The sequence below is a fragment of the Chiloscyllium plagiosum genome, chromosome 20 (genome assembly GCF_004010195.1).
Source record: "Chiloscyllium plagiosum isolate BGI_BamShark_2017 chromosome 20, ASM401019v2, whole genome shotgun sequence".
Lineage (NCBI taxonomy): Eukaryota > Metazoa > Chordata > Chondrichthyes > Orectolobiformes > Hemiscylliidae > Chiloscyllium > Chiloscyllium plagiosum.
The window spans coordinates 30,700,089-30,710,779 of NC_057729.1; the positions used below are offsets into that span (position 1 = coordinate 30,700,089).

Below are 10,691 nucleotides of genomic sequence, written 5' to 3' on the forward strand. Positions count from 1 at the left end.
CAGGCAGAACATTCCAGAGGGGAACCACTTACTCTGCATTCTTATTTTTCTTATGTTGCTTTTGGTTCTTTTGCAAATCATATTAAATCTGCATTCCTTCCTTTTGATCCTTCTGCCACTGAAACAGTTTTACTTTGTTTTAATCTAAACAGTTTCTCTCTATCCATTCTGTGTCTTTGAATATTGCCCTGGGATCGATCACATACATGTAAGGGGACAGCCAGTTTCTTGAATGACCATGAAAGAATTTGGGTTGTTTTAAAATCTAGCTGGTTCACTAATTTGCATCAGGAAATAAACTTAGAATTGGGTTTTCCCTAAATGTGATTCCAGTCTTTGCTTTCTGGTAAACTTCACAGAGAAATTAGGGATAGGCAATAAATACTCTTTTGGCCATTGCTCCAAGAACAGGGAATAAGAACTATGTCTTGAGTGACGTTAAGTCACACTAATCAAAAATTTAGCCAACCACATTGCACAGGCTTTTAGTTGGTAGGCTATAATTGACTACATCATCTTTGCATTAGAGGGAGTAGGATCAGCTTGTTATCCCCATGCTGACTGCTATGCAATATACTCCTTGAATGTGCATGTCACATATAAACTGGAACAAGCCAAGTTGTGTTCTGTCCATTGCTGCACAGCTATTCTCCATGGTCATAGTTGAAGAATGCATAAAGCACTGAAGGATACCTAATGCTGATGGAATCTACTCTCATAATACCGTTTGGAGGAAACAAAAGAAAAATGGTGAAAATTAATTAAGGAAAAGCTATTAACTTCTAATCTGGATAATTTTGCTAGTTATTTAGTTTATACCACTGCTACTTAATGAAATGAATGTCCTTGAAAGTTCTTTATCTTTTTTAACTGTCATCTTCTCCGTCTGCTAAAGCTCTACTAATTAAATATAACATTTCCTGAAGTAGTCAAGTGAAATTGTATCGGTAATAACGAACAGATTTAGTAGAGTCACATCCCCCCCAAAAATAGTTTTATACCATCCTTATTAAGCAGAAAATTAGACCTAAATCAGCCTACAAGTCCTCATTAAAATCCACTGATCTTTAGCTTGCTCCATGTCTTAACATCTTTAATTAGCAAACTGCAAGTCGAACTGGCATGATAAATGCTATTAATCTTACCTTTCATTCATTTTCTGATTGCATATAATTTCTTCGGGGAGACACATTCTTCCGCCAACGTTCTCTTTGTGTTGTTCGATGTCCTTGCAAAAGTAATGCAGAAAGTAAACTTGCAGTCCCATGCATGTAAGTCTTTATATATGAAAAGTATCTGAGCTATTAATATGCAATCTCTTGTTTGTGTAGATTTCTAAATGAAATTTCTTTGTATCATTATGCTCAATACTTTGATGATAACTAATTGCATGTCCTTCAATGGAGTTAGTATAGTAGACCAAGTATTTTATAACACTGAGGCCAATCAGCATTTATTCTTTTAAATATGCATGCTTTAAATTAGACTATTTAAAAACGTTGCAAGTTGTGATATCGGGCTGAACTTTACATCCCTACTTCAATAACCTGCCAACCCTTAAGTCCATTGAAGCCTTTATTTACCGATTAAATGACAGTTTAAGGACTTCAGTCAACCTTCATTGCCTTTGCACACTGGGCAGTAGAAGGTGGATGAGAGAGTGAAGGCCTCATCAAAGTTGGTGAAATGGTAGGAAGGAGGGGGTTTTCCACTGTGCGAATCAGCAACACCCCTCCTAAGATGGTAGGGTTTTTATTGTCTCTGTTTGGCAGGCCATTAAAATACTCATCAAGGTACCTAGCTGCTCCTTCCCAGACTACCTGAGCTTTTTTTGCTCAAGAAATCCTGAACAGCTGATGTCCAGACTCTATGACACTTCTTTGTGAACCTCCTTGCAATCCCAGCAGCATCCTGGCTCTGCAAGAGCTGCCTGCCAATCAAACTGGCCAACAGCTCTTGAAGGCACAACTTCTGGCTATTGGAGGGTGGAAGTCCAATCCTAATTCTTCCAATAATGCACTCACAGATGGTCACATTTGAAACTGTCTGTGGTCACAGAAAACCAGTTGTGTCAAGGCAGAATTGCTCAGCAGTTATCTTTTCAAAATACATTTCATTACACTGTTTCAAACTGGTAAAAAGCAAGTCCATGAATGATATCAAGGAAGTACTATTTTATCTTGGCCAAAATTTGGGATAGTGCCATGAAAGTGGAAGATCCGGACTTATTGAACAGGCTGCTCAATACTATATTAAGCAGCCTGTGATTTTTTTTTATGAAGGATTATTTAGAAGGACTGAATGCCCTCCACCTTCTGTACTTATATCTTGATTTTTTAAAAAATTGGTTAATGATCTGACAGCACAATTGAATGTGCATCTCATGCTACGAATACAATCAAAATCAGCTCTGTCAATGTATGTGGAGCCTGCAGAAATAGCATACAAACAGATTTAGTGTATGTGGACGGAATTTGAGAAACATGACTGCCAATATGAGGCAGAGAATTGTTGTAAGGTAGAAACACAACTTTGCCTTTTCTAACCCTAACGTGTATGCACAATGAAGTTGGTATTTTAGTGCCAGTTGGTCAGTTTTCTTTTCTCTATAATGAGAGCACTGTCATGTTCCTAAAAGTGTTAGACTGCATATTAACTAAAATACTTAGTGACATCTATTTTACTATGAACTTACTTTTTTCATTTATTCACAGAATGTATATATTGCTGGCTAGGCTGGCATTTATTGTCCATCCCTAAGTGCTCTGGAGAAGGTGGTGGTGAGCTGTCTTCTTGAAGTACTGCAGTCCTTGTCGTTGGGACACCCATGGAACTGGTAGGGAGGAAGTTCCAGGATTTTGATCCAGTGACAGTGAAGGAATGGTGTATTTCCAAGTCAGGATTTTCTGCAACTAGGACAGGAAATTGCAAGTGACGGTGTTTCTGTGCATCTGCTGCCCTTGTTCTTCTAAATGGTCGGTGTCATCAGTTTGGAAGGTGCTATCTTTCAGCCAGTGTGTTTATACATCCGATCCAATTGTTTCTGGTCACTGGAAAATCTCAGGATGTTATTAATGGAGAGTAATTGTGCCATTGAATGCCAAAGGATTATGGTTAGGTTCTCACTGGTTAGAGATGGTGATTGCCTGAAACTGTGTGCCAAGAATGTTATTTACCACTTCTCCGCCCAATCTTGAATGTTGTCCATATCTTGCTGCATATGGACACAAACTGCCTCAATATGTGAAATGTCGTGACTTGTGCTGAATTTTGAGCAGTTATCAGAAATCATCCCACTTCAGACCTTATAATAGAGGGGAGGCCATTGATGAAGCAACTGAAGATGGTAGGGCCAAGGATACTACCCTCAGGAACTCCTGCAGAGCTGGACTGGAGTTAAGATGACTGACCTTCAATACAACAACCATTTTCCTTTTTTTCAGTTAATTTCATGATCCAAAAGAATTTTCTTCTGATTCGCACTGATTCCAGTTTTTCACGGGCCCTTTGACGCCATGTTTGGTCAAGTGCAGTCTTTATGTCAAGAGCAGTAATTACCACCACACCTCCAGCTCTTTTGTTCATGTTTATGCCCAAGGTTGTAATGAGATCAGGAGCAGAGTATTTAGTTGAAATCCAAATTGATTGTCAGTGAACAAGTTAATTCTTGTAAGTGCCACTTAATAACATTGATTGAAGGGGTCATCAATATTTTGCTGCTGATTGAGAGTAGGCTGGAGTGTGTTAGTTGATTGGTTTGAATTTGTGCTTCTTTTCACATAACTACATGTCTCAGCAACTTTGCACAATAGCTTGGCTTAGGGCACAGTTAGTTCTGGAGCACAACTTTTTAGCACTATTGCTGGAATGTTATTAGGGCCCATAGCCTTTGTAGTATCCAGTGCTTTCAGCCATTTATTGAGATCACGTGGAGTGAATCAAATTGGCTGAAGATTGGCATCTATGATGTTGATGACCTTAGAAGGAGGCCAAGATGGAGGCATTCCTGGCTGCAGATACTTGAGCATTGTCTTTTGCACTGATGTGTTTGGCTCCCTCAGCATTGATGATGAAGATATTTGTGGAATTTCCTCTTCTCTATCTATGCACAACCTTCACGGCTGCAGGAGTGCAGAACTTAGATCTGATCCTGTTGTAATTGGATTGCTTAGCCCTACTTATCACATTTTGCTTCTGCTACTTTGCATGCAAATAGTCACATGTTGTAGCTTCATCAGTTAGCACTTCAGTTTTAGGGATACCTGATGCTGCTCCTCGCATGTCCTACTGCGCTCTTAATTGAACCAGGATAAATACCTGGCTTAATGATAATGATAGAGTGGGGGGGATATGCCAGGCCATGAAATGACAGATTATGATTTGAGTTAAATTCTACTGCTGTTAATGGCTCACAGAATTTCAGGAATGCCTAGTTCTGAGTTGCTCAATCTATTTGAAATATGTCCCATTTAGCACTGTGGTAGTGCCACTCAACAGGATTCAGAGTATCCTCAAAATGAAGTCAAAACTTTGTCTTGTGATGGCCAACCCTACAGATACTATCATGGATAAATGCATCTGTGGCTGGTAGATAAGTGAGAATGAGGCCAACTTGATTTTTCTCTATTATTGACTCCCTCACTGCTGTCGCAGACCCAGACCAACAGTGCTGTTCTTTAAAAATCAACCTGTTTCAATTGATAATGGTGATACCAAGCCATCCTTAATGATGGACATTGAAGTTAAAGCACCAAGAGTACATTCTGTACTTCTTGCTAGTCTCAGTGTGTCTTCCAAGTATTATTCAAAATGAAGGACTCGTGGATTGAGATGGAACAGTCGGTAATAATCAGCAGGAAATTCTTTTCCATGTTTTGAGACTTCATGTCTTTGTGCTAATTTACTAAACATAATTCTCTTTTTTACATGCACTTCAATATTAGCAAAATTTGAGTTATGTATGATTTTTGCTTGTTCAACAACCTAGACTATTTTGTTATTTATTTATTATTTAGCACTGCCTGCTAAATTTTAGGGCTATGCCCACCAGGTTGTTCTTTTTATTCATTTATAGAATGTGGTGCAGCAAATGGGTGGGTGATTAGAGCTAATGTGCTTCCAACAGTCTGTGGTGGTTTGCTTCTCATTTTCTCGAGCAGCAACTTGAAAAGGAAAGTAAAATGTGTAAATCCTGTCGCTGCATAGCCTCGCAACTGGCAAGGTCTCTGCTGTGCTTCTTGAGGCAATGTGTGGAAACAGGGTTGCTTATGGCCCCAGGCTAAAGCATCTGAAAACTTGGAGAGGATTTGGCCCTCAAACATGTGGGTCTAAATTTAATACTTCCCTCAGGCTATGGCTCTCACAGATCCTCATCTATCATCACATTGTTGCATTGCTTTCTCCACTGATCTGGAGCAGAGAATCCAAGGATCAAGCAGTGTTCTCCATCTGGACTGTACTCCAGCATCCCCTAAAAACGACCTGCATGGGAACCTGATATGGAGGAGATATCTTCTGGCTCTTATTAACCTCAGTAGAAGTTGTTGCACTGCAGATATGCTGGATGGCATGACTTGTTGTCTGACTGTCAACTCTAAATAGAATATGGCAAAATTGCATCTCTCTCATCTGTTCAACATTCCATGGCAATTTAATCAAAATTTTCCTGCATTATGAGGGCACATACGGCTGGTAACGCCACAAAAGGCATCACATCTGCTGGAGATTGAGACAGGTCCTGAGCTTCCAGATGCTTCTGTTATTTATCCATTCCGGTACATGCTGTTTTGCAGTGGCCATAAAGGTAACAACAGCTCCTGTGCCTTGAGCAACTAGTGCTTTTCCAATGAGTCAATAATAAGTACAAACAAGGCTCCCAGAAACATAGCCATTCAGCTGTGGCTTTGTGCAATCTATGGACCCTTGGAAGGTGTTTGCGATTTTTGTAATTAAGGTAAATTTTAACAGCTAATCTGATCTGGGGTTGCTGTGCAGTTTGCACATAAATGATAATAAGTGGTTGTAGCCTCACAATTATATTTACAGCAAATTACAGTCCAAGCACATTGTCCATTAGCATTACATTGACAATGAATAATGGGTTTTAAAATGATTATTTTATTTAATACTAATGAAAGGGGTTTGGCTATGTTTATTTTCCCCCTTTTAAACTTTACTGGATCAATTTGTACATAATTTTGACTTGGTTCTCATCTCTCAGGTTTCTTAGTTCAGTCAAAATGATCCAATATCTCAAGAAACAGATGATATATTGGTTGAACTTATTTTTTTAGTCACAGCAGATTTGAGCTCGGCATTTAATTTTCTTCAGGATGTATTCAGCCACAGCTGCGTGGAACTAATCTAAAGTGAATACAGATTAAAGCTAAAGTAAAAGATAGATACTGCACACTGTATTTACAAGTGAATACTGACAATGTTAACCAATTCATTGCAGAAAATATTACCCATGTGTGGCTTTTACCATACAGTCTCACAATATAGGCACCAGATTTATTACAATCAAATTCAAGGACTCATCCATGCACTTTGTTCTCTGGGAAATTTGTTAGCTATGCATTGTAAGAAAAAGAGTTTCATTACAAATACAAAGCTTCACGTGCTTGGATATGGTTGTCTGTTAATCACTATAATGATTCAAATCTGTTAGGGGTTGCGTGTACCACTTTATCAAAATGAGTGAGATGAAAAATAATTTTCTCATGTTTGTTTTAGATTCTCATTCAAATATTAAAGATATTAAAATAAATAGATCACTGGGTCTTGAATGAAAGAATGCTATTTGTTTATATTTAGCAACAGTGTCTCACTTTGAACCTTTGGAACCTAAATGCATGACCTGTTCTTGTTACATACTCTTTGATATTTTTTCTTTACTTTGAAGGTGGAAGCTGCTGACATAGTTGTGTGAGATATTGAAACAACTACTTAACCTGACAATGCACAACACCAAACCTAATGCACTGTGTTGAAATGGTAAGTTAAATCAAATAAGTTAATCATTAATCATTTAATATTAATCATACTTGAAACTAAAATATGCACTTTAATCCTTCAGGCTTGGGTGAAGCCAGGGTTCTTTATTTGTTCGGAAGGCTGGACTGGATCAAACTGTCAGATCTATTACTTAATGGCAAGGAAATAAATCACCTTTATATCATCAGACTTAGCAACAATTTCTTCAAGTGATATTGCAGGATTCATTGCTTACATGGAAATTTTCAACAAAGGTTGAATTTCAACAAATTAAACAAAAAAGAAAGAAAAACAAGCACATTTTCAGATAGTTTTCAAATAGGGTCAGTTTTTAAAACCGCCTGCAATTAAAACTTTTTGGACAATCGGGTGTAGTGACCCCAGATTGTGATTGTGCTGTAACATATGAGAACTCACATGCTGGGAATTATTGCATTATTTCATCGAACTGTCTGAAAATTTAAAAGAAATCAATAACACTGATATCATTTTTAAATATAATTTAATCAAACGCATAATTGTGAATCTCTTGGTTATTAAACACTGGTAAATGAATATCAGAAGAGTAATGCATAATTTAAAAAATAAATTAGCAGTCTCTAACCTAGAATGTTTTGTTTCCATTATGAGTGGCCCTTTGTCCTATATGTTAATTTAAATAAGAATCACTTAGTATTGTTTAATACACAGATTAACGTTGACCTGGATGTAAAATATGAAAGGCTGAATGACAGAGTTGAAGAATACTTCAGTTTCAGATTGACTGGATCACTGTGAAGAGTTCAAAGAGGAAAAAATGAAAGTTATTTTGTTGAGATGGACAATTCTCATTGTTAAAATAACATTTTTACCTTTCCTTCCCAATTTTGGTAATTACAGAAATTTTATTTCAACGCTTCACCTCCACATTCTTCAATCATATTTTAATGTATGTGAGTTATAACGTAGAGTTGAAAAATGTGATGCTGGAAAAACACAGCAGGCCAGGCAGCATCCAAGGAGTAGGAGAATCAACATTTCGGGCATAAGCCCTTCTTCAGGAATGTCCTCGGATGCTGCCTGGCCTGCTGTGTTTTTCCAGCATCACATTTTTCAATTCTGGTCTCCAGCATCTGCAGTCCTCACTTTATCCGAGTTATAATGTAGAATCCTCATAAAGAAAAAATATATAAATGTAAAGAAAATATGTCATGGGGGTTATGACATATGCCATTTAATGTATTTTAAACAAACATATTTTATCTTTTTTGTGCTCCTTTAGCCAAATCCATGTTTGTCTTCACAGCATCCATCAGTGGCAATCTGTATCAGGACACATGTGGTTTGGCTCTCAATTCAATTTGTCTCTGTGAGACAGCATTCTCCCACTATGGGTTACAAAATGCCATTATTTCAAGGAGTTTGGGTGAGAACTGGTGACATTCACACATGAGGGAAATGCCAAAGAGCAGATTCTTTAAGTTCCCTCTCTCTTGTTACGTTCCTCTGAATGTAAGCCCACTGTGGTACAATGCCAGATTCTCCCAACGTAGCATGAACACTTTGGTTCTGCAACATTTATCAGGATATGGTTAGATTCCTCAAAGTTCCTTATCGAGGCCTGGTATTGATCCCCTTGTGAAACCTCCATGGCACACTGGGTCTGAAATAGCATAATACTTCATGATGATTGAGAGGGCTCAGGAGCACTCTTAATGAAAGAGTGTTCACTTTCTGACATACCCCACAGATTGGAGGCTCATGCACCTGACATAGACATCACCATTGCTGGAGTCTTTGTGGTCTCAAGTCACAGGTGAAGACAGCATTCAAAGAGACAGGAATTACAACTCTGTCAGTAAGAGTAACAACTTCTAGTGACTGCAACACTGTCACCAGAGGGAGGAGAAGGTGGGGGAGAATGAGCAGACTCCACAACTGCAAAGCTCACTGCCATTTTCCACTACACTTGCAAACTCAGTGCAGGTGGAGACTACAGATATCTTGGACTATTATCAATACATTGTGTCAATTATGCCATATTAGGATAGTGGTAAGAAAGACTGCATGACCACACAGTCCTCGTGGCTGAGAAGGCAATTAGCTGCTCTGAATTTATATTCCTTTGACTCTTTCAAGCAGCTGGCTGGGCTAGACTTTATTGATCATCCTTTATTGCCCTTGAGAAGGTGGTGGTGAGCTAGCTTCTTGAACTACTGATATCCATTGAAAGCAGGTTACCCTTCTATTGGGAGGAGTTTGCCAGAATTTTGACCCAGCAATACTGAAGGAATGGTAATATATTTGCAATCTGGATTCTGAGCAGCTTGTAGGGGCAGTTACAGGGTGTGATATTTCAATGTGTCGGCTGTCTTTCCTTCTAAAAGACAGTGGTTGTGGATTTAGAAGCTGCTGTTTCGGAGCATTAGCGAATTGTAGATAGTACACACTGCTGCTACTGAGCTTCAGTGGTGGAGGGAGTGAATGTTTGCAGTTTTGGTGCATTCAAATAAGCTGTTTTGTTCTGGATTGTGTCAAAATTCTTGAGTATAGTTGGAACTTCACTTATCTAAACAAGTGAGGAGTATTCCATCACACTCTTGACTTGTGCCATGTAGATGGTGGACAGTCTGAGGAATCAGAAGGTCAGTTACTTGTTGCAGTATTCCTAGCTTCTGATCTGCTGTTATGGCCACTATATATAATGCATTCAGTTGAATTTCTGCTCATTGATAAGCCCCATGATGCTGATAGTGAGGGATTCATTGAACCACTTATGTAGTTTCTCTCATTCCTTGACCAATACATGTATGCTGGATGCCATTGATGCTATTTTCTCCAGGTCACATATGCTCATATTTTTCCCCCATGACGAAAGAGTTGAGCAGCCTGCAGTGGTTTTCTCTGCTATCACTGGCTTCCCCCAGTGCAGTATGACAGAGATTGCATCCACACAGTTTTGAGAGTACCCTGTCACCAACTTGCAGAGTATATCTCCAGAAAAGGCTTTCACTGCATCAATGTTCATATTATCTGTGACTGCTGATGCCAACGTTTGAATCTCTGTGCCAGATATCCTGGGAGTTGCCAAGATGTGGACATGCTAGGGATCTCACAGACTCCTTTGTCTTTCCAAGGTCTTTGAGTCATACAGGGATGGCTGCTTGGAGACAAGGACTACCACTTCCAAACATAACTCATGATACTTTTAAGACCAGATATCTCAATCCAATCTAGTACAACCTACCAGCACCCAGCCCATATCCCGCCAAACCCTTCCTATTTGTCTTTTAAATGTTGCAATTGTACTAGCCTCCATCACTTCCTCTGACAGCTCATTCCATACATGTACCACCCTCTACATGAAAAAGTTGCCCCTTAGGTTTCTTTTATATCTTTCCCCTCTTACCCTAAACCCTCTAGTTCTGGACTCCCCCATCCTAAGGAAGAGACTTTTCTATTTATCCTATCCATGCCCTCATGATTTTCTAAACCTCTATAAGGTCACCCTTCAGTCTCCGACGCTCCAGGGAAAGCAGCCCCAGCCTATTCAACCTCTCCCACATGCTTTTGCTGCCTGAAGGATAGCACAATCCATGCATATTGCTTTTAGCCTCCATGTTATCCACATTAATGTACAAAGCCTTGGCTACAGTCAACAATGTCACAAGTTCCAGGATTCTAGCACCTGATACTATCTGCAGAGGAGAAGTTAA

General features: G+C 39.0%; 1 long non-coding RNA gene across 1 annotated transcript; it reads left to right on the plus strand.

Moving 5' to 3' along the window:
* Nucleotides 1-5,822: 5,822 nt before the first annotated feature.
* Nucleotides 5,823-7,159, plus strand: LOC122559912. The gene is made up of 3 exons (XR_006314597.1): nucleotides 5,823-5,953; nucleotides 6,905-6,996; nucleotides 7,079-7,159. It is a non-coding gene; the product is annotated as an uncharacterized LOC122559912 (long non-coding RNA).
* Nucleotides 7,160-10,691: the final 3,532 nt, after the last annotated feature.